The 25,617-nt window shown below is 35.4% G+C and overlaps 1 long non-coding RNA gene across 50 annotated transcripts; it reads right to left on the bottom strand.

The window, feature by feature from the left end:
• Window positions 1-3,966: 3,966 nt before the first annotated feature.
• Window positions 3,967-23,290, bottom strand: LOC121771628. 50 transcript variants are annotated; one of them, XR_006044144.1, is made up of 36 exons: window positions 23,038-23,290; window positions 22,836-22,968; window positions 21,026-21,184; window positions 20,707-20,893; window positions 20,456-20,570; window positions 20,267-20,368; window positions 17,660-17,863; window positions 17,249-17,507; window positions 17,040-17,138; window positions 16,580-16,719; window positions 16,290-16,373; window positions 15,526-15,628; window positions 15,363-15,450; window positions 13,365-14,602; window positions 13,072-13,266; window positions 12,759-12,850; window positions 12,193-12,271; window positions 12,020-12,057; window positions 11,488-11,835; window positions 11,284-11,386; window positions 11,075-11,156; window positions 10,796-10,923; window positions 10,663-10,728; window positions 9,926-10,088; window positions 8,959-9,810; window positions 8,254-8,601; window positions 8,050-8,152; window positions 7,841-7,922; window positions 7,562-7,689; window positions 7,429-7,494; window positions 6,692-6,854; window positions 6,282-6,576; window positions 5,525-5,827; window positions 4,829-4,928; window positions 4,669-4,760; window positions 3,967-4,114 (listed from the first exon to the last, which is right to left on the bottom strand). It is a non-coding gene; the product is annotated as an uncharacterized LOC121771628 (long non-coding RNA). The 50 variants fall into 50 exon arrangements; XR_006044146.1 differs by lacking the exon at window positions 12,759-12,850 and having other exon boundaries at window positions 11,488-11,552; window positions 11,761-11,835; XR_006044145.1 differs by lacking the exon at window positions 12,759-12,850 and having other exon boundaries at window positions 11,284-11,367; window positions 11,454-11,549; window positions 11,761-11,835.
• Between the last annotated feature and the right edge of the window lie 2,327 nt (window positions 23,291-25,617).

The raw sequence follows: 25,617 nt of genomic DNA, 5'->3' as shown, positions 1-25,617 counted from the left end.
CAAAGTATACACAAAATATACAGAAGCACACAATACACAAAAAATACATACATGCGCTACACACACTCAATACGCAAAATAAACACACCATGACACAAATCATTAAACATTTACATATTGCTTTACAAAAAATACACAAACTATACACACTACACATAAATTACAACCCCAAGATAAACAGGAACCATATACAAACCTTAACACAATATACATACATATAATGCAACAGTACACATAATACATACAATCTAAAAAAAATAGCTTACCCACACACTCAATACACAAAATAAACATACATACACAAACCATAAATATTACATACACATTTATATACAAAATAAACACTATACAACACTACACACATATTACAACCAAGAAACATAACACAAACACTTCACACACATACAGTGCACAAAGTACATACACTACACAGACAAGTACCAATAATACGTACTATACACATAAAATATTAAGCTGCTACCAAAAACATCAAACTTTGTATAAAAAGTACACACTATACACGCACTGCAGACACTATATAAACACTCCACGCATAACACACTTTACATACACACACTCACGCTTAACACAAAAAATGCACACAATACACATAACAGCACACCATATACAAAACGCACACCATATACAAACACCCACACAACACGCTGCTGCACACATTGTTATTATACACTACAAACTTTACAAGTTGCACACACAGTATATAAACGCACATACTATAAAAGAAAACACAGAGTATATACAATTCACATATATACACACGCTATATATAAACATTGCGCTACACATACACAATATGCATAGTACACAAAATATGTACACTATACACAATAGAAACACTGCGTTGTACACACACTACTTACATACTAAACACATTATACACAAAATTACACACTATAAAAAAATACACATTTAGCTTACAACACAAAATATCTACTCTATACACAATATAAACATCGCACTATAAACACACTACACATACTAAACACAGTACATGCAAAATCACATACTACAAAAAATTACACACATAGCTCTCATTTTTCCTATCTATACTAAACAAAAAAAATCACTAAACATAAATAATATACACACTACAAAATACACACATTGCACACAATTTTCCTATATTAAACAAAAAAAATCACAAAATATAGATAATATACACTACTAGCACAATATGCACTCATTGCACATACTACACAAACTACACATAGCACACAAAGCACACAAATACAAGCACTACAAATACCACAAAATATAAATACACTACGTACACATACTACACCAAAAATATGCAGAACTATGCACAAAGTACACATATTATACATAATACATTACACTTTACACAAAAATACATAAAATGCCACAAAATAAACACAATACACACTCATACACAAAATATACACACGCACACATACACAGAACACATGCTACAACTCTACTTATGTTGTGCACACAATACACAAAAAATACATACATTTTGCTACACACTCACATACACAAAATATGTGCCTATACACAATAAAAACAGTGCGTTGTACACACACTACTTACATACTAAACACATTATACACAAAATCAAACACTAAAAAAATACATATTCAGCTTACTACACATAAAATATCTACTCTATACAAATATAAACACCGCCATTTTACACACGTTATACAAAAATACACACACCATACACATCTAAACACAAGTACATGCAAAAATCACACACTACAAAAAAAATACACACATTGCACACATTTTTCCTATACAAAACCAAAAAAATCACTAAACACACTACAAATTCCACATATCGCACACATTTTTCCTATACTAAACAAAAAAATCACAAAATAAAGATAATATATACACTACTGGCACAATATGTACTCATTGCACATACTACACAAACTACACACAAGGTACACACAAGGCAAATGTGTATACACATAATACAAGCACTACAAACACCACACAAAATACAAACACACTCTGTATAGACTGTATACACAATACACCAAAAATAAGCATAATTATGCACAAACTACACACATTATACATAATACATACACTTTACTCAAAATATACACAACGCACACATACACAGAACACACGCTACATAGTCTACTTATGTTGCACACAATACACAAAAAAATACATACACTGCGCTACACACACAAATTATACACAAGCCACAAATGTTGCGCACACATTGTAAACAACCAAGTATACACATATGCGTATAATGCATACTCACATAATATACATACACAACACACAACACACAACACACACTACAAACAATGTGCAGCATATTATACAAAAAAATACACACTATACACACTCTACCCATTTTATATACACTCCACGCATTACATACTTTGCTTTACACACCCATTTAAAGAATAAAATACACACATAACACACACGCATACATCCATTGATACTACACACTACAAACTTCACAAGCTGCACACACCGTACAAACACATGCTACAAACAGAAAACCAAATATAGAATAAAATACACAAAGGTAGGAAAAATACATACAATATAAACTGCACACTATACAAACACACACCGTAAAAAGAAAACACAAGTATACAAAAATATACAGAAGCACACATATACACAAAAAATACATACATTGCGCTACACACACTCAATACGCAAAATAAACACACATACACAAATCATAAACATTACATATTGCTATACAAAAAATACACACTATACACACTACACATAAATTACAACCCAAGTATAAACAGGAACATAATACAAACACTTAACACAATATACATACATATAATGCACACAGTACACATAATACATACAATACTCAAAAAATACAAACACCGTGCTACACACACTCAATACACAAAATAAACATACATACACAAACCATAAATATTACATACATATTTCTATACAAAAAATAAACACTATACACAGTACACATAAATTACAACCAAGAAACATAATACAACCACTTAACACACATACAGTGCACAAAGTACATACACTACACAGACAGTACACATAATACGTACAATACACATAAAATATTAAGCTGCTACCAAGAACTTCAAACTTTGTATAAAAAGTACACACTATACACGCACTGCACACACTATATAAACACTCCACACATAACACACTTTACATTACACACACTCACTTTAAACACAAAATGCACACAATACACAACGCACACCATATACAAAACGCACACAACATGCTGCTGCACACATTGTTATTATACACGACAAACTTTACAAGTTGAACACACAATATATAAACGCACATACTATAAACGAAAACACAGTATATACACAAAAACATACACATGTAGGGTAAATTAATACATACACTACATACTGCAAACAATATACTAACACGTACCCTATAAGAAAAAAAACACAAGTAAACAAAAAACTATATTCACGTAAAGGAAATACACACATGTAAGGAAATTACACACTATTATACATATTACACAATAAACACACTGCGCACATACTACACACATTATACTAAACACTATACACATAATACATGCACTGCAAAAGCACAACATACACTTCATATATATACACATACTACACTCAAAATACAAACATTGAGCTACACATACACCATATGCACAGTCTACAAAATATATACACTCTACACAATATAAACACCGCGCTATACACAAAATACATGCAATACAAACTCACACTTTACATAATACACACTTTTCACACCATACACAAAATACACACAACACACTGTACACACACATACATAAAATACACACTACAAACACACATACACACTGCACGCAAAATCGCAAAATACACGCACTAAACACAAAACACACATATTGTGCACATACACTACACTACACTACACTCACACTATACATAAAATACATGGTGCACATAGTACACACAAACAACTACACCCCCAAAATGAATCTAAACATTTCCCTTTATGTGATGAACAATAAAATGTGAGGCGAGACAGAATACTCCATTGTCTGCATAGGAAATTAGGTGGTGGGGGTTAAGCAATTCCTTTTCTCATCGTGTCTCCTAAAAAGTTGGCTCCTCAATAACTCCTACAAAACAAACACAAAAACCAAACAAAATAAACTATATCAATAGCTGATGAATAAAATAAGACATGAAGTACAACATAAGTAAACAAATACTTAACAGTGCATACCCAACTTAAATACAAATTAATATGTGGGGTAGCAAGTTATCGATGTTCACCACATATAAAATATCAAGAGATCATAGAAACTATAAAAAATGTACATGGTCTTGTTCATCACGTAGAAAATATCAAAAAACCATAGAAAATATACGAAATAATGTACTTGGTCTTGTTCAGCCTTGTTCAGCAGCACAAATTCATTCACATACTAAAATATTAATAAGGTGTTTTAAATTAGGGAATCTTAGTTCTCCAAGCCTTAAGTATACACTAATAACCCATAAAAAAGTGTTTCTGGTGACAATCAATAGAGAAAAAACCATGCAAACACACACAAATACGATAAATTACAACCACAAAAAGAAGAATGCACGCAAACACCCACACCTCAAAACTATTCTAAACATTGCCCTCAATGTGAAGGGCAAGAAAATGTAAAGGGAGATAGAATACTTATTTTTTTGCGTAGAAAGCAAATAAGCAGTGGTGCTAGGATCACACCCCTATACCGGAACCGAGAACCAGGGCAACTCCAGGGTAAGTACCTACAAAAGTGTGTGTTCAAAGTGTACAAGCATAAAAATCCTAAGAGTATTGGTTACAGCTATAACACCTCACTGTTGAAAGGGGACATCTCAAGAACTTGATCAACACTGAAGTAAAGCTCACATCACGGGGCCGAGTTCTGCTTGTTACGCAGCCTTACACTCAACCTGGAATGAACAGCAACAGAAATTAGATGAGCAGTACAAGCAAACTCAAGTTTGCAATCCAAAGCAAATATGGTCCCTGGATAGATAATCTAAATGTCGTAGACAAACACGAATGATGGAATAATATTTAAAATTTTGAGTGTATCACAACATTTCCCGAGCGGTTATCAATCGAGAGAGATGTGTATTACTGGATGGATTCCATTCATCGGTGTCAACTCCGTTTGTGATTCCTACAAAGCCGTATGGTATTTCTAATTAAAACCAATTAGTTTGGTTGATGCTAACAAGTCTTTATTCGCCTCTCTTGTTTTATTTAAATAGTTATTATGAAAATCAAAACACGTTGATGGAAAGGAGATTATCACTAGCCACCAGCTGAGCTGAAATGACTGCTCTAGAAGATCACTTGCTATGGCCCAGCCGTTAAGTGATTTTCCGAGTTTGGCTAAATATTGAACCACGTAAAGGTTCCTTAATGTGATGTAAAGGCATTTTCAATCAGCACGCAAGGTATATAAAGTAGTGTTCTGACAATTCACAAGATCATTAACATTTATAACACAAGAAAGTAATAAAGCAAAGGTTATCTATACCTTCAAGTTACATTAGCATGACTTCCTTTCAACCTTGCCACTACAAATGTGTTGCATTTCGTATAAGTTTCTCAACAGGCTCCGTGGCATAGACCTGCCATTTAAAAACATATAACTTCTTTAGCCTTTGCATTGTTATATATACTATGGAAAAAAGGGTCCTTCAGAATCAACGAGATAGAGTAATCTAATTATTTGCATGGTAAACAAAATACTCCCTTGTTTGCATGGGAAGTTAGGTGATGGGGTTAGGTATTTCTTCTCTCATCTTGATTCCTTTATAAATTAGCCACTCCCAAACTCCTACAAAACAAACAGAAACAAACAAATTCAATTATATAAATCAGCTGGTGAATAAAAATAAAGAAATGAAGCACAACATATGTAACAAATACTTAAATTGCATATTCAAAAGTATCAACTTAAATACAACCTAATATGTTGGGCAGCAAATTCTAGATTAAGAATCTGACTGAGTTTGTAACCTTTTTGGCAGCTGCTATTCGAACTTGTGCTAGTGCTACATAATCTAAAGCAGACACACATATGTTTAAACATATAAAAAGGAGATTGTATCATCAAAATAACTCATTCTAATATCAAGGTTTGTCCCAGGATGCTCGGAAGACAGAATTGCATTAGTAGGATGTGCAGCATTTCTAGGTTCATGCATTTACAAATTCCACGGGTAAAAAAGTGCACAAGCAAACAATGGCATATATATAACAGGAGGGAATGAAGGAATGATGTAATTTACAAGAGTTTGTGGACCATCGCCAATTGAAATATGAGATGAGCGAACTGAAAAATGATCACCGGAATTTTACTAATTTGATTCCTTTTAGTTTTTGGGATCCAACAGGTTCTATCTTGTCAGAGCCGATTTCCGGTGTATGGGGCATAGCACCAATTCAAGTGCTAACAAGGCCAGATGAGTAAATGCTAGCACTCATTTGGTCAGAAGTGGTGATGCAAATTGCCTGGATAATCCAGCTCCTGATGAAGCCGAGGGGCGAACTGGAAATGCATTTGAAGCTCTGGGTGGATCGATTCTGCTGTGAAAAAAGAGCAATATGCGGCAAAGAAAATAATAAAATGAAATGAGATACCAATAAAGATCACAAAGATGAACTAGATAATATATATTAGAATTTATCAAACAATCACCTCATAAACTCGTTGTGAATGTGACATGTGCCTTGGCTTTGGATAAAGGGCTTCCGTTTGACCTCCAGCATAAAGGCTAGCATTAAAAAAAGTGGCACAACACTGTCTCTATGCTTTCTTCTAATAGAAAGTAATCGATCTATTTTCCCATAAATGGGTTGGACTGCATGTAAACAAGGTTAAAATGCAATAAGGACAAAATACAAACAATATTAATTCCAAACCCATCCACAATGGACTAAATTAACACAAGACTTTACCAAAAATTTTATCAGCTATTTGCTGGTATTATTGCTTTAATAAGTAAATCTCATTCAACAGGGAAAACATCAATAGAATCCACGTTCACCACATGGAAAATACCAAGAGACCATTGAAAAAATTTACGAAATGCTCTTGGTTCACTTGGTCTTGTTCAGCAGCAGCACAAATTCATTTTCACATATTATTAAGATATTAATAGGTGTTTTATAGTAGGGAATCTTAGTTCTCCAGAAGTTAGTAAGTGACAACAACGTTCTGCAGGCCAACCCTTGATAGAAACACTAAGTCTATACTAATAACCCACCCGACAAATTTAATCAATAGAGTGAAAACCTTGCAAGCACCCACAAATAGGATACCTTATTACAAGCACAAGAAAAAGAATGCATGCAAACACCCACACCTCAAAACGATTCTAAACATTACCCTCAATATGAAGGACAAGAAAATGTAAAGGGAGATAGAATACTCACTTGTTTGAGTAAGAAAGCAAGTAAGGGATGGCGCCAGGATCACACCCCTATAACAGAAGCGAGAACCTGGACAACTCCGGGGTTAGTCCCTAAAAATGGGTGTGCTCAAAGTTTACTAGCAGAAAAATCCTACGTTTAGTGGTTACAACTATAACAACTCATTGTTGAAGATCAGGGGACATCTCTGGAACATGATCAATACTGAAATAGCGCTCTCAACAACGGACCGAGTTCTGCTTGCAGCGCAGCCTTGCACTCAACCTGCAATGAACAGCAGCAGAATTTAGATGAGCAGCACGAGCAAACTCAAGTTTGCAATCAAAAGCAAATTTGGTCCATCGATAGCTGATCTAACTGTCATAGACAAATACAAATGATGGAATAATATTTAAAATTTTGTGTGTATCACAACATTTCCAGAGCGGCTATCGATCGAGGAAGATGTGTATCAGTGGATGGATTCCATTCATCGGTATCATCGCTGCATGTGATTCCTGCAAAGCCGTATGGTATTTCTAATTAAAACCAATTAGTTTGGTTGATGCTAACATCTTTTATTCGCATCTCTTTTAATTTAATATAATCATGGAAATAAAGACACATTGTATGAAAGGAGATTACCATTAGTCACCCGCTAAAATGACTGCTCCAGAAGATCCTTTGCTATGGCCAAGCCCTGAAGTGACCTTCTGAGTTGGCTTGATACTGAACCACGTAAAGGTTCCTAAATGTGATGTACGGGTCTTTTCAATCAGCACACAAGAGAGTAATAAAGCAAAGGTTATCTATACCTAACAAGTTACATTAGCAAGAGTTCCTGCCAACCTTGCTATCATCTAATGTGCTGCATTTCGCATAAGTTTCTCATCGGGCTCCATGGCATAGTCCTGCTATTTAAAACACATAACTTCTTTAGTATTCGCATCGTTATATACACTTCAGAAAAAGGGTCCTTCAGAATCAACACATCGGAGATAGAGTAATAAAATTATTTACAACCACATAATCAAGCATGTACACAAACACCCTCACCCCAAATCTTAATCTTAACATTGCCCTTTATGTGAAGGAAAAAAAATGTGAGGGGAAACAAAATACTCTCTTGTTTGCATGGGAAGTTAGGTATTTCTTCCCTCATCATGCCTCCTTTACAAGTTAGCTCCTCCTTAACTCCTACAAAACAAACACAGAAACAAACCAAATCAACCATATAAATCAGCTGATGAATAAAAATAAAGAAATGAAGCACAACATAGGTAACAAATACATAAAGTGCATATTCAAAAATATCAACTTAAATATAACCTAATATGCTGAACAGCAAGTTCTAGACAAGGAATCCGACAGAATTAGTAACCTTTTCGGCAGCTGCTATTCAGACTTGTGCTTCATTATCTAAAGCAGACACACATATGTTTAAACATACAAAAATGAGATTGTATCATCAAAACAACACATTCTAATATCAAGGAAAAAACATATCAATCTAAACAATATAATAAATATATTTTGCACATTAATTTTACATACCATGTAGGATTGACATCATTCCCACTTCTAGACCGAGCCCAGCTTTTGAAATTATATAGTCATCATCGGAAATATTATCCTGAGAATCAGTGCATAATTTGAGCAACTCAAGAACAATCTGCTTAAGCTCGGTTCTTTGCAAACAGTATAGAAGCAGTAATTTACCTACATAGCAATCTAATGTCCATGATGCAAAGCAATGTAGCTTTACACATGTAATTAGCTCAATAAATAACATTCATACCTTGTTGGATGTGGATTCTACAATTGAAGTCTAGGTAAAACGCATGATCAAATTAAGAGTTGGAAAAGTCAGTAAAAGTTTTATGCTTAATCCACCATGTCTTAAAAAAGGAAAACAACATAATAAGTTGACATCAACATATTGGAGGATACCAATTACCAACTAAGATAATAGTAAAATAAATATATAGCTATAGTTTGTTATTTTGTACTCACTCCGTCCAACCATGAGCGAGGCAATTTTTTGGGCACGAGATTTAAGGAATTGATATTTAAGAGTTAAGGCGCATAGTATATATATCTTCTCTGAGATAGTATGTTACATGTGCAATGCATCACCAAAGGTTATAAATGGCGCAGAGACATTTGTCCCGGGATGCTCGGAAGACAGATTTGTATTAGTTTTTGGGATCCAACAGGTTCTATCTTGTCAGAGCCGATTTCCGGTGTATGGGGCATAGCACCAATTCAAGTGCTAACAAGGCCAGATGAGTAAATGCTAGCACTCATTTGGTCAGAAGTGGTGATGCAAATTGCCTGGATAATCCAGCTCCTGATGAAGCCGAGGGGCGAACTGGAAATGCATTTGAAGCTCTGGGTGGATCGATTCTGCTGTGAAAAAAGAGCAATATGCGGCAAAGAAAATAATAAAATGAAATGAGATACCAATAAAGATCACAAAGATGAACTAGATAATATATATTAGAATTTATCAAACAATCACCTCATAAACTCGTTGTGAATGTGACATGTGCCTTGGCTTTGGATAAAGGGCTTCCGTTTGACCTCCAGCATAAAGGCTAGCATTAAAAAAAGTGGCACAACACTGTCTCTATGCTTTCTTCTAATAGAAAGTAATCGATCTATTTTCCCATAAATGGGTTGGACTGCATGTAAACAAGGTTAAAATGCAATAAGGACAAAATACAAACAATATTAATTCCAAACCCATCCACAATGGACTAAATTAACACAAGACTTTACCAAAAATTTTATCAGCTATTTGCTGGTATTATTGCTTTAATAAGTAAATCTCATTCAACAGGGAAAACATCAATAGAATCCACGTTCACCACATGGAAAATACCAAGAGACCATTGAAAAAATTTACGAAATGCTCTTGGTTCACTTGGTCTTGTTCAGCAGCAGCACAAATTCATTTTCACATATTATTAAGATATTAATAGGTGTTTTATAGTAGGGAATCTTAGTTCTCCAGAAGTTAGTAAGTGACAACAACGTTCTGCAGGCCAACCCTTGATAGAAACACTAAGTCTATACTAATAACCCACCCGACAAATTTAATCAATAGAGTGAAAACCTTGCAAGCACCCACAAATAGGATACCTTATTACAAGCACAAGAAAAAGAATGCATGCAAACACCCACACCTCAAAACGATTCTAAACATTACCCTCAATATGAAGGACAAGAAAATGTAAAGGGAGATAGAATACTCACTTGTTTGAGTAAGAAAGCAAGTAAGGGATGGCGCCAGGATCACACCCCTATAACAGAAGCGAGAACCTGGACAACTCCGGGGTTAGTCCCTAAAAATGGGTGTGCTCAAAGTTTACTAGCAGAAAAATCCTACGTTTAGTGGTTACAACTATAACAACTCATTGTTGAAGATCAGGGGACATCTCTGGAACATGATCAATACTGAAATAGCGCTCTCAACAACGGACCGAGTTCTGCTTGCAGCGCAGCCTTGCACTCAACCTGCAATGAACAGCAGCAGAATTTAGATGAGCAGCACGAGCAAACTCAAGTTTGCAATCAAAAGCAAATTTGGTCCATCGATAGCTGATCTAACTGTCATAGACAAATACAAATGATGGAATAATATTTAAAATTTTGTGTGTATCACAACATTTCCAGAGCGGCTATCGATCGAGGAAGATGTGTATCAGTGGATGGATTCCATTCATCGGTATCATCGCTGCATGTGATTCCTGCAAAGCCGTATGGTATTTCTAATTAAAACCAATTAGTTTGGTTGATGCTAACATCTTTTATTCGCATCTCTTTTAATTTAATATAATCATGGAAATAAAGACACATTGTATGAAAGGAGATTACCATTAGTCACCCGCTAAAATGACTGCTCCAGAAGATCCTTTGCTATGGCCAAGCCCTGAAGTGACCTTCTGAGTTGGCTTGATACTGAACCACGTAAAGGTTCCTAAATGTGATGTACGGGTCTTTTCAATCAGCACACAAGAGAGTAATAAAGCAAAGGTTATCTATACCTAACAAGTTACATTAGCAAGAGTTCCTGCCAACCTTGCTATCATCTAATGTGCTGCATTTCGCATAAGTTTCTCATCGGGCTCCATGGCATAGTCCTGCTATTTAAAACACATAACTTCTTTAGTATTCGCATCGTTATATACACTTCAGAAAAAGGGTCCTTCAGAATCAACACATCGGAGATAGAGTAATAAAATTATTTACAACCACATAATCAAGCATGTACACAAACACCCTCACCCCAAATCTTAATCTTAACATTGCCCTTTATGTGAAGGAAAAAAAATGTGAGGGGAAACAAAATACTCTCTTGTTTGCATGGGAAGTTAGGTATTTCTTCCCTCATCATGCCTCCTTTACAAGTTAGCTCCTCCTTAACTCCTACAAAACAAACACAGAAACAAACCAAATCAACCATATAAATCAGCTGATGAATAAAAATAAAGAAATGAAGCACAACATAGGTAACAAATACATAAAGTGCATATTCAAAAATATCAACTTAAATATAACCTAATATGCTGAACAGCAAGTTCTAGACAAGGAATCCGACAGAATTAGTAACCTTTTCGGCAGCTGCTATTCAGACTTGTGCTTCATTATCTAAAGCAGACACACATATGTTTAAACATACAAAAATGAGATTGTATCATCAAAACAACACATTCTAATATCAAGGAAAAAACATATCAATCTAAACAATATAATAAATATATTTTGCACATTAATTTTACATACCATGTAGGATTGACATCATTCCCACTTCTAGACCGAGCCCAGCTTTTGAAATTATATAGTCATCATCGGAAATATTATCCTGAGAATCAGTGCATAATTTGAGCAACTCAAGAACAATCTGCTTAAGCTCGGTTCTTTGCAAACAGTATAGAAGCAGTAATTTACCTACATAGCAATCTAATGTCCATGATGCAAAGCAATGTAGCTTTACACATGTAATTAGCTCAATAAATAACATTCATACCTTGTTGGATGTGGATTCTACAATTGAAGTCTAGGTAAAACGCATGATCAAATTAAGAGTTGGAAAAGTCAGTAAAAGTTTTATGCTTAATCCACCATGTCTTAAAAAAGGAAAACAACATAATAAGTTGACATCAACATATTGGAGGATACCAATTACCAACTAAGATAATAGTAAAATAAATATATAGCTATAGTTTGTTATTTTGTACTCACTCCGTCCAACCATGAGCGAGGCAATTTTTTGGGCACGAGATTTAAGGAATTGATATTTAAGAGTTAAGGCGCATAGTATATATATCTTCTCTGAGATAGTATGTTACATGTGCAATGCATCACCAAAGGTTATAAATGGCGCAGAGACATTTGTCCCGGGATGCTCGGAAGACAGATTTGTATTAGTGTCCATCAGTAGCTGGCCAAAGCAAGAAGGAATGAAGGAATTATGTCATTTTCAAGAGTTTGTGGACCATCGCTAATTGCAATGTGAGATGAAGGAACTAAAAACGATCACCATAATTTTATTAATTTGATTCAATTTTGTTTTTGTTGCTCGCTGGGTTTAGTCATAGGAAAACAACAACTAATAATTAATAAATGGTATAAAAATCAAAAGAAACCATAAACTAAACAAACCTTGTACGAATCTGGGATCCAACAGGATCCATCTCGTCAGAGCCAATTTCAGGTGTGTGGGGAATAGCACCAATTCCAGTGCTAACACTCATTTGGTCAGAAGTAGAGATGCAAATTTCCAGGAAAATCCACCCACTGACGAAGCAGAGGGGCAAACTGGAAATGCATTTGAGCTCTGGATGGATCGATTCTTTCCTAGAAAACGAGCAAAATGATGCAAACAGAATGAAAAAATGAAATGAGACATAAATAAAGATCACAAAGATGAAAATAGATAATATATATCTGACCACCTGAATCAACTTAGATGTCCTAGACTTTGTCCGGAATCACCTCATAAACTCGTTTTGTGAATGTGACAGGTGGCCTAGCTTAGGACAAAAGGCTCACTTGACCTTGCACATAAATGCTAGCATCAAAAAAGTGGCACAACACTGTCTCTATGCTATCTCCTAATAGAAAGTTGTTGATCTATTCCCCATCACTGGTTTGGACTGCATGTAAACAAGGTTAAAAAAGGCAACAAGGACAAAATACAAACAATATGAATTCCAAACCCATGCTCAATGGACTAAATTAACACAAGCCTTTACCAATGTTTTTATATCAGTTATTTGCTAGTATTATTGATTTAAAAAGTAAATCCCATTCAACGGAAAAAAACATCTACAGACTCCACGTTCACCACAGAGAAAATTTCAAGCGACCATAGAAAATATATGTACTTGGCCTTGTTCAGCAGCATGTCCTGTTCAGCAGCACAAATTCATTTTCACATATTAAAATATAAGTAAGTAAGGTGTTTTAAATTAGGGAATCTTAGTTCTCCAACCCTTGAGAGAAACTAAGTCTACACTAATAAACCATTAAAAAGTGTTTCTGGTGACAATTAATAGAGAGAAAACCTTACATATACACACAAATAGGATAAATTACAACCCCAAAAAGAAGAATGCAAGCAGACACCCACACCTCAAAACTATTCTAAACATTACCCTCAATGTGAAGGACAAAAAATGTAAAGAGGATAGAATACTTACTTGTTTGAGTAGAAAGCAATTAAGGGGTGGTGTCAGGATCACACCCCTATACCGGAAGTGAGAACCAGGGCAACTCCGGGTTAGTTCCTGCAAAAGTTTGTGCTCAAAGTGCTCTAGCATAAAAATCCTACGAGTAATGGTTACAGCTATAACACCTCACTGTTGAAGATCAGGGGATACTCTAGAACTTATCAACACTGAAGTAGCGCTCTCAACACAGGAATGACTTCTACTTGCTACGCAGACTTACACTCAACCAGGAATGAACAGCAGCAGAATTTCGATGAGCAGTATGAGCAAACTCAAGTTTGCAATCTAAAGCAAATTCGGTCCCTCGATAGATGATCTAACTGTCGTAGACAAACAAAAAAGCTGGAAATGATATTTAAAATTTTGAGTGCATCACAACATTTGCAGAGCGGTTATCAATCAAGGAAGATGTGTATCAGTGGATGGATTCCATTCATCGGTGTCAACTCTGTTAGTGATTCCTGCAAATGAAATGAGACACAAATAAAGATCACAAAAATGAACTAGATAATATATATCTGACCACGTGAATCAACTTAGATGTTCTAAAAATTGTCAAGTATCACCTTATAAACTTGTGGTTGTGAATGTGACAGGTGCCTAGCTTAGGACAAAGGTCACATTTGACCTGCCACTTAAATGCTAGCATTTTAAAAAGTGGCACAACACTATCTCTTATGTTTTCCCCTAATAGAAAGTTGTTGATCTATTTCCCAATAATTGGTTTGGACTGCATGTGAACAAGGTAATGCAACAAGGACAAAATAAAAAAAACTGTGAATTCTAAACACATACACAATGGACATAATTAACACAAGCCTTTACCGAATTTTTAATAAGTTATTTGCTAGTATTATTGCTTTAATAAGTAAATCTCATTCATCAGTGAAAACATCACCACAAAGAATGTATCAAGACACCATCGAAAATATAAGATATGTACTTGGTCTTGTTCAGCAGCATGTCTTGTTCATTTTCACATATTAAAATATTAATAAGTTGGGTGTTTGAAATTAGGAAATCTAAGTTCTCCAACCCTTGAGAGAAACTAAGTGTACACTAATAACCCATTAAAAGTGTGTCTGGTGTCAATCAAGAGTGAAAACATTGCATGCAAGAGAAAAAACATTGCATGCAAAAACAAAGGAAAGAAGAATGCACGCATACACCCACACCTCAATGTGAAGGACTAGAAAATGTAAAAGGAGATAGAATACTCACTTGTTTGGGTAGAAAGCAAGTAAGGGGTGGTGCCAGGATCACACCCCTATACAGGAAGCGAGAACCTGGACAACTCCGGGGTTAGTCCCTACAAAAGAAATTGATCAAAGTGTACTGGCATAAGAATGCTATGAGTAGAGGTTAGTGGTTACAGCTATAACACCTCGCTGAAGAAGAACAGGGGATATCTCTAGAACTTATCAACGCTGAAGTAGTGCTCTCAACACGGGACTGAGTTCTACTTGCTACGCAGCCTTACACACAACCTGGAATGAACAACAGCAGAATTTAGATGTGCAATACGAGCAAACTCAAGTTTGCAATCTATAGAAAATTTGGTCCCGCGATAGTTGATCAAACTGTTGTAGACAAACTCAACTGCTGGAATAATATTTAAAATTTTGGGTGTATCACAACATTTCCAGAGCGGTAATCAAATAATTTACTGCCGGAAAATTGTTTCTAAAATCAAGCAATGTAGGAAACTTCTCCATTATGTATGTCCAAACTTTGATTTGATTTTCCTACACGAGCTTATATGATTTCTGGAGTCACCCAGCCATAGAAGTAGCAATAAGCTGGCATTGCAGAAATATTAAAATCTTGAGAATGATCAGAGGAAGTGGAGAGTTAATGTAATAAATAGAGATAGTCTTTAGTTTTCTTGGAAGTGCTTGCATATGACATCTCTAATATGATAGCATAATCCATTAGTTACCATTTCATACAAAGAAATTGACTTCAAAATTCTGAACCAGCTACTTGATGCTTAAATCAATCCAACACCATACATAAGAAAAAGAAATCATAACCTAAGAGGCACAACATGTCACAGTATATAGTACATGAAATTTTGGCTATACATCATGACAAATACAACAACAAAACCAGACTATGGATTCAATAATTTCATGCCCAGATTCATACCAGAAAGATATTCAAAAGTGAACCCAAAGATTGAATGTGACTAGGAGAGAGGTCCTGAACATCCTTCAGAAACTTGATCTATTCCTGGAGGCATGCACGTAAACCGGAGCATGAAATTACAATTATAACAGACCACAAGATGGCACTGGCAGATGCAAATTCAAAAATTAGTCTTGGCAAATAATATCTCACAGAATGATTTCTTTACACAACAACAGAAATTAACTTGCTTTTCTATGTGTCCTTGGGACCTTAATAGGGAGGGATTTTTAAAAAGAGAAAACACTAACCTCATACAAAGCATCTTTACTAGACACTAATTGAGTGCTCATCCAGCTTCCAAGGCCCATGATTTCTTTTTTAATGCAGGTACAGCAAACCGAATGCCAAAGTAAAAAAGAAACATATCTAGGAAGTACTTGGGAAGAGCCTGTGAAAACAATTTAACATGCCAAGATTTGACAATCAATGGGGTTTATATATCAAAGAAAAGAAATACTATTATAGCACATTTATGTACACGGCATATGACGAAAAAAAAATAGGATAATAAGTATATATTAATTATATAGATGCAAGGTAGCAAGAAGTGGATTAGAAAAAGTAGGAAATCACCAGGCACAGTATAATACCCAAAAATATATGTGATAGATTTATGAAGCTGCAAAAGGCAGCAGAAATTGAATCAAATAAGTAGAAAAATATATTCGCTACAACCAAGAAGAAGAAGATTAAGCAAAGCAGGCTCACCATTTCCCCCGGCTTCTTATAAGTTAAGAACTAAGTCTCCCCCTACCGCCATACGACTTGCCCCCACCGGGCCGCCGTCCCCAGATCTTGCTCTTCCACCTGCGCGGTGCGTTTTAAACTACGCTAATATAAACAAGCATAAATGTAAAAATTGGTTTCCATAACAAATTCTAGTCTATTTATGCACTAGGCAGTTTCACTGAAAGCACCTGAAGAAGTGATCTCCACGTAGTTGGGCCTTGGCCTTCAGATTGACTAAGAAATTCTAGTTTATTTTTGCACGAGGAACTATCACGGAAAGCACCTTAGTTGCACAAGAGCTAACATTTGCAAGAATGAATCTGAATGCTTAGAGAGGCCGTTAGATCAACTAAGTGTAACACGAGCATATTTTGAATCATCTCAGTCGCCTCAAATGCAATAGATAGGCACACAGCTCTTTAATCTGACTCAAAGAAAAATTCTTTCCTGCATACAACAAGAAAAGGGTAAAAGGGTTTAGTGGAACATATAGAAAGAATCCAAGGAAATAAAAATAATAAATTATTGTATGTATTCCACTTCCTACAACTAAACAAAAATTATATCTAAATGTATGTATAAGGAGGAGAATAGCTAACCACACATCCTGATATCGTGATCGTCAGTTTTAGACAAAGCAAGATCAACTCCAATTTTATCAGGTACCGACAAGCGAAGAGCATCAGACAGATTTTGCAGTAGTTCTTCATTGACGGCTTTAGTATGAACTGAGAGACACTTAATATCAAAGTGGCCAAAATTGGCTAGGAGCAGTAATACGCTACCCTCCATTCCATTGTATACTGTACGAGGAACAAGTTAGAAAATTACCCACTCACATCAAACACCCCCAAAACTTAAGTCATGCTAGCCCTCGAGCAAGTTACACAATAAATCACACTCACAATATATTAGATAATCCTCTGCTTCAAGTCACGCCAAACCATATGAATCAGTAGGGAAATTAGGCCGACCCCGAATTCACTCGCGGGTAAAACTTAAGAACAAGAATTGTACACGAACTAAGTCCCTAAGAACTAGGCATCCCATGCTTCAATCTAAGTTCGAGTTGTGTCTTGGGAGTCTCAAACCATCGTCACTAATTCATAAAGAGAAGTTCTTCTACCTATTCTTTATTTTAAGCACATAAGATCTTTCTCCCAAAATCAAGCAAAATTCATCACTCCCAAGTCAATATGATGCACAAATCAAAAGGTCTTATTCATTGGGATGTAATGGGGCTTTTGGTAGAGGTGGGATAATATTTGGTTAAGTAGCTTACCACCATTCTTAAAATACTAGCACATCCATCACAAAACCTTTCACATCTCACTCACTGCATACAAATTTCTTACAGCTCAACACCCCAAACATAAGATTTTTCGACCATCTGTCAACTTATTCTTTTGAATCATTTCTATTTTTCGCTCAATATTTTTTTTCGAGCCTTGGCTTTTTTTTTTACTCAAGAAAGGCTGCCTTTTTATTTTTATTTTTTTTCTAGCCTTGGCTTTTTTTAGACATGAAAGGCTGCCTTTTTTATTTTTATTTTTTTCTAGCCTTGGCTTTTTTTAACTAGTGAAAGGCTGCCTTTTTATCTTTTTCTAGCCTTGGCTTTTTTTACTTATGAAAGGCTGCCTTTTTATTTTTTTCTAGCCTTGGCTTTTTTTTTACTCATGAAAGGCTGCCTTTTTATTCTATTTTCGTTTGAAGGGGACAGCTTTTCACTCACTTTGTATCTTATAAATAAATACCACCTAATGAATGGTACAAAACCTCCATCTTTTTCTTGCCACCATAATACCCTCCCAAGAATGTGCTAGCACTTTAAATTTAGTGACTAGGGTAGAAAATATAGGCCAACAAATGGGATATAATAGGTAAGCAGATATAAGGACTTCAAAATTTTCAACAAAGAAATTAGGCTTTTGGGGCTCAAATTGGCTCACTAGGGGTTTATGCAGGGTCAGGCATGTGATAATTTGGATATGAGGTCTTTATTCCTATTGCCTAAATCATCTTTATGCACCAATATCAACAAGATTGCAACTCATAAAGCTCTCATTCAGTCGATCGGCCCTATGGCTTTTTCAATTAATTTTTCAAAACCGGAATAGTTCTCTCTCCTTAGCTCAAGAAATCGGGCAACAAAGAACACTGGTATCACTTATTTGAAGCACGGGAAACCTAGGACTTCAGAAGTTAGTAAGCAACAACTAAGTTGGCGGATCAACCCTTGAGAAAAACGAAGTCTACACTAATAACCCCTTTAAAAGTTAGCTCCTCCTCAACTCCTACACAACAAACACAAAACAAATAAAATCAATTATATAAAGCAGCTGATAAATAAAAATAAAGAAATGAAGCACAACATAAGTAACAAATACTTAAAGTGCATATTCAAAAGTATTCACTTAAATACAACTTAATATGTTGGACAACAAGTTCTAGATAAATAATCCGATAGAATTTGTAACCTTTTCGGCTGCTGCTATTCATACTTGTGCTTCATTATCTAACGCAGGCACACATATTGTAGAAATATTAAAAAATGAGGTTTTATCATCAAAACAACTCATTCTAATATCAAGGAAGAACATATAAATCTTAACAAAACAATAAATACATTGTGCACATTAATTTTACATACAATGTAGGATTGACATCATTCCCACATCTAAACCGAGGCCAGCATATGAAATTATACAGTGCATCATTGGAGAATTAGTGCGTACTTTGAGCAAATCAAGAACAATATGCTTAAGCTCGGTTCTTTGCAAACAGTTATGAATCAAGAACAATATGCTTAAGTTAGTAATTCACCTACATAGGAATCTAATGTCCATGAATGATGCAAATGCAACTTTAGACAAGTAATTAGCTTATCACCTAACACTCGCACCATGTTAGATGTGGATTCTTCAATTGAAGTCTAGGTAAAATGCATGATCGTATCAAGAGTTGGAAAAGTCAACATTCTAAATGTTTTATGCTCAATCCACCATGTCATTTTAGAAAAAAGGAATACCACATAATAAGTTGACATCAACATATTGGAGGATAACAACTAAGGTAATACTCAAATAAACTTATAGCTATAGTTTGTAATTTTTTACTCCCTCCTTCCAACCATAAGCGAGGCACTTTTTAAAGCACGAGTTTTAAGAAATTGATATTTAAATAGTAAAGGCTCATAGTATATATACCTTCTCTGAGATAGTATGGTACATAAATGGCTCACAGACATTAGTCCCAAGATGCTAGGAAGACAGAGTTGCATTAGTAGGATATGCAGCATTTCCAGTTTCCTGCATTGATAAAGTGCATTAATAGAGTGCACAGGTAAAAAATTGCACAAGCAAACAATGGTTGATATGCAAACAGATTGTACTCACTTTTGCATAACTGGAAGGTTCCATCAGTAGCTAGCCAAAGCAAGAGAGAATGAAGGAATGATGTCGTTTTCAGGAGTTTGTGGACCATCGCCAATTGAAATGTGAGATGAAGGAACTGAAAACGATCACCATAATTTTACTAATTTGATTCATTTTTGTTTTTAGTTGCCCGCAAGGTTTACTGATAGGAAAACAAAACTAATAATTAATAAATGATATAAAAATCAAAAGAAAACATAAACTAAACAAACCTAGAAGGAATCTGGGATCCAACAGGTTCTATATCGTCAGAGCCAATTTCCGGTGTTTAGGGCATAGCACCCATTCCAATGCTAACAAGGCTAGATGAGTAAACGCTACCACTTATTCCTGACGAAGCCGGGGGGGGGGGAAATTGGAAATGCATTTGAGCTCTAGGTGGACCGATTCTCTAGAAAACTAGAAAAATACAGCAGACAAAATGACAAAATTAAATGAGATACAAATAAAGATCACAAAGATGAACTAGAGACTATACATATCTGGCCACGTGAATCAACTTAGATATCCTAGAATTTGTTAAAGAATCACCTCATAAACTCGTTGTGAATGTGAAAAGTGGCCTGGTTAGCATAAAGGGCTCATTTGACCTTGCGCATATAGGCTAGCATAAAAAAAGTGGCTCAACGCTGTCTCTATGCTTTCTCCTAACAGAAATGTGTTTATCTGTTTCCCCTTCAATGGTTTGGACTGCATGTAAACAAGGTTAATATGCAACAAGGACAAAATACAAACAATATGAATTCCAAACCCATACATACTGGACTAAATTAACATAACACTTGAACAAATTATTTATAAGTTATTTGCTAGTATTATTGCTCCAATAAGTAAATCCCACCCAACAGAAAAAACATCAATAGAACACGTTCAGCACAGATAAAATATCAAGAGACCATTATAACTCTCCACACATCTAAATCATGTGGCCTTACCATCAGGATTAGGGACCCACTTAATATACGCTGGAAGGAACTTCATCATCCAGTTGGTTAAAAGTAAGTATGTTTTTCAGACATGATATGCATCAATGATTACATGACACGGAAACATGCATGGCCTATGTATTTCTTTAATCTTGATAAAGGCTTCCAAATTTATTTAAACTAAATCGTGAAACCTACCAGTGAAACAAAAGTCACAAGGTACTGCAGTCAAAAGTCAAAAGTGAAACTATAGCTATAAGGATTAACAAATTTATTTAGAAGCCGCATAGATTCATTTTAACATATTATTAAAATATTAGGTTTTTTAAATTAGGGAATCTTAGTTCTCCAGTAGTTAGTAAGTGACAACAACGTACTGCAGGCCAACCGTAATAAACGATAAAAAAAGTTTCTGGTAACAATCAATAAAGAGAAAACCTTGCATGCACACACAAATAGGATAAAATACAACCACAAAAAGAAGCATGCATCCAAACACCCACACCTCAAAACTATTCTAAACATCTATCAATGCAGGAAGATGGTGAAAAAATTCAGATTTCACCAACGAGAAGCACAGCCCATTTTCCAATCGAACAGATAGGGCTGAGAAAGAAACCAAGGCAAATTTAGCAACTAGCCAGACTCATTTGAACAAGGATTAACAAATTAGCACACAAAATCATTTACTTCTCAAAACTGGACGGACTGTACCTAGTAGTGCTACCTAGAGCCCAATTAGTAATTTCAAGCAGAAGAGGGGACCTCTTGCGGGGCATTTCGGGTTGGTTCAACAACTTTGACGCCATTCTCTTTGTGGTGACACCAAAGCACACACGCATTATCATCTTTCAAAATCTTGCAAGAACAATCCCTCCCCATGCATGCTCCAACAGTGAGTTAATTAGAATCAAAGGAACAAAGTCCCCAACACCATGATGAGTATGAAGAATGAGAGGAGAGGAGCCTTATGTATCTTGTCGCCACATTCAAGATCACTCGGTAAGAAATTCACTATATATAGAACATCCCTATCAACCTTTTTCCCATCACAATCACTCATCAGTTTCATCACATAAATTCATCTATCCCACCCACAAAAATCCATGTTTCCACACATTCAAGTTTAGAAGAAAGTGCTTCATGAGTCTAGCTAGCAAGGAAAGGAAAGTTGCATATTGTTCATTCATCAAGCTTTTTCTCATATCTAAGTAAGTTCCCTACCAAAATTCTTTGTTCAAAGCAAGCCATAATTTAGTACATATCTCTGTCCCAAAACCCAAAACACAAGCATGCTTAGTGTTTCTTCAAGATCTCAACTTTTATGCATAAATAGGAAAAACCTTAGCCCTCTTCAATCACAAATACATAAGCCACTCAATTAAGAATTTGACTAAGGAAGTAAGAAATCATACCCTGGCTGGAGTTTCTGTCCTCTGTCAGCAACAGAGGCAGCGCCGGGTCGGCGGCGGCGACAGCATCCGGCGGTGGTGGCGAAATCCGGCAAACAACGACACTTCTTGGCTCCTTTTCAACCCCTCTTAATTTCTGAAAATTGAAGCAAAGATTCAAGGTTTAGAAACTTGTTTTTACAAATTAAAAGTGAAATATACTTACCTCCCGAGCGACGACGGCGACGGCGGCCGGCGCAGCGGCGGCGGCAGCCCGACGACAGCAGCGGCAGTTTCCAGCCGGCGGCGGTGCTGGCGGAGAGGGAGACCGAAAGAGAGAGTGAGAAGAGAGGAAAGAAGGAGAGAAGGGAAGAAGGGAGAGATGGCCGGCGGCTGATCGGTGCCGGCGGTGGCAGACGTTTCCGGCAGAGGCGAGAGAGAAGGGAGATTTGAGAGAAAGAGGCGTGGGGGAAAGGAGGCGCAAGCGAGAGTTTGAATTTGAATAGAGTAGGGTTTCATTTTTATTTCTTGGCTAAAGGATGGACTTTCAATTAATTAAGTTTTGAGTTTTATTTTTAATTATTCTTTATTATGAAATAAATTCTCTAAAATTTTAATAGTTGAGTCTAAATCTTCTTTTAAATGTTTGTGTTGGTCTAGTCTAACTTTTATGATGATTATAATTAATTTTTGAAGTTAAATTTATTTAACCAGTAAGTTATGTAGTTGAAGCTTTGGTATTTATTGCCTTAATTTTGTTTGTGCCCTTCATAATTGGAGTAAGGTAAATTCAATAATGGTACTGTAGATTCCACTCTTTTATTTAGAAAAGAGAAAATATCTCAGTTTGGGAGATATGAAACTGAAGTGGGCAATGATGCTTCTGCTATTGATACAGGGGAAAGCAGCATTATATCAAATATTTTATCACTAGACTTTGACTCATGGGATAAGTTTGTAACTTCACCTCAGAACCTGGCAAAGTTGCTAGGTGAAACTGATAGACGACAAGGGTCTTATGGAGCACTAGGTTCCTGGAAAGCTCTGAATAGCAGTCAGTCAAGATTTTCGTTTGCTAGAGAGGAGGAAACGAAAATGTTTGCACGAATGGCTTACCTGTTTCAACTGGCACATAACAAGATTATTTTACTAACGATGTTACTCAATTTTCTTCCAACAAGCCTCCTTGTAAGTTAATAGTAATTCATAATTTTCTTAAGTACTACCTACTACTACATGTGGCCTTGAAAAATAGAAACTTTTGAAACGGCATGAGTTTTAATGCACAATTGGTTAAGTAAGAAAGACAGAGAGAGAAAAAGGGTAGAGTAGTAGAGAGGGAGAGAAAAATGGGTAAAGAGAGAGGAAGAGAAAAAAAATAGAGGAAGTAGTGTTGGTAGATTATGGGGTCCAGTTCATAAAATAGAAAGTTTATATTTTTTAGGGATGGACCAAATGGAAATTGTTTCTGTTTTTAAGGGACGGAGGTAGTATTTGACTATCTTTTTCACTTTTGTTTGGGGTTCAAAATTATGCAAATTTATCTTGAAAATATCTGTTTATTTAGTAATGTTGGGGAGTGATCAATTGTTAACTCATCATTTAATTGCTAACTACAACTAATTTAAGATCATAGGATTTTAGAAATATTGCGGTCTACAATTTGTCATGTGTAATTTTGTTTTTTATTTTTTTATATTAAAAAATAATAGCAACTAGCAAATTTAGGGTTTAGAAACACAATGTCAATACAGTGTATGAAATATATCAACACAAAGACATGACATTGTCAATACAATTTCATATTGACATTGTACAGGCATTGTATTGACATAATATGTGTCGTGTATTGATATAAAGTTGTTACCGAAATTTATGAAAATTTTTGAAATTTTTTTCAAATTTTGACATGGAAACATATGCAAGTGAGATCTCGTTAGAATCCTTATGAAATTATCTTTGATTTGATATATGTTGTGCGAAAAAATAATTCAAATCGAGAAAGTTATATGCGTTTTAAAGTTATGAGATATTTTTCAAAAGTTAGTTACAACTAATTTGTTGTAAATTAACACTAATACCCTTATTGACGTTTTTTCTTGATCGTATTGACATTTCGGGGCTAATGATCTAGGCCCTTGATTTGAATATGTAATGGCTATTATTTAATTATAGTTAGCAATTAAGTATTGAGTTAGCAATATAACACTCCCCCGGTAATGTTAGACTTGCATAGTTTGGGTGCTTGTTCATCCCTCTTGGAGTGGCATAGATAGAGTGCTCTTGATCTGTAACATTAGAGAATATGGGATATATTCCTTAACTGATATATCTATTTTCACCTTTATTTAGTTTAAACAATCTATGACAAAAAAACATTTGATGACCTTTATCTTTGTCTTTCTTTTTATATGATTTGGCTGATTAGTTTGAGCAAGTTCCTAGATAATTTGTTTGAGCTACGCAAACATCTACGCTTGCTACTATGTTTGTGTTTTCTCAAATTAGATTACTAGTAATTTGTTTGATTTGGTACCCTTAATCTCTTTCTCTACTTTCCTTGAACAGTTTCAAGATCTCAGGTATCTGTATCTCCAGTTGTCGAGCAGATGCTATCCAATAATATCTCTCCATTTTCACAGCTCAACCTACATCAGTCTAGAAATGGAATAACTTCTAATCGTCAATGTGATGGGTGGAATGAAGCCCGGAGTGTAAATAATTTTGTTATGGCTGAGCTGCTCAGAACTGAGAGGTTGGGACATAGCAGCAAGTTCTACAGTGGTTATGAAGAATGCAATACGAG

The sequence above is a fragment of the Salvia splendens genome, chromosome 16 (assembly GCF_004379255.2).
Source record: "Salvia splendens isolate huo1 chromosome 16, SspV2, whole genome shotgun sequence".
NCBI classification, from domain to species: Eukaryota; Viridiplantae; Streptophyta; class Magnoliopsida; order Lamiales; family Lamiaceae; genus Salvia; species Salvia splendens.
Note: the sequence above shows the minus strand (reverse complement) of the source record. Positions and strands in the feature narration are given on the sequence as shown.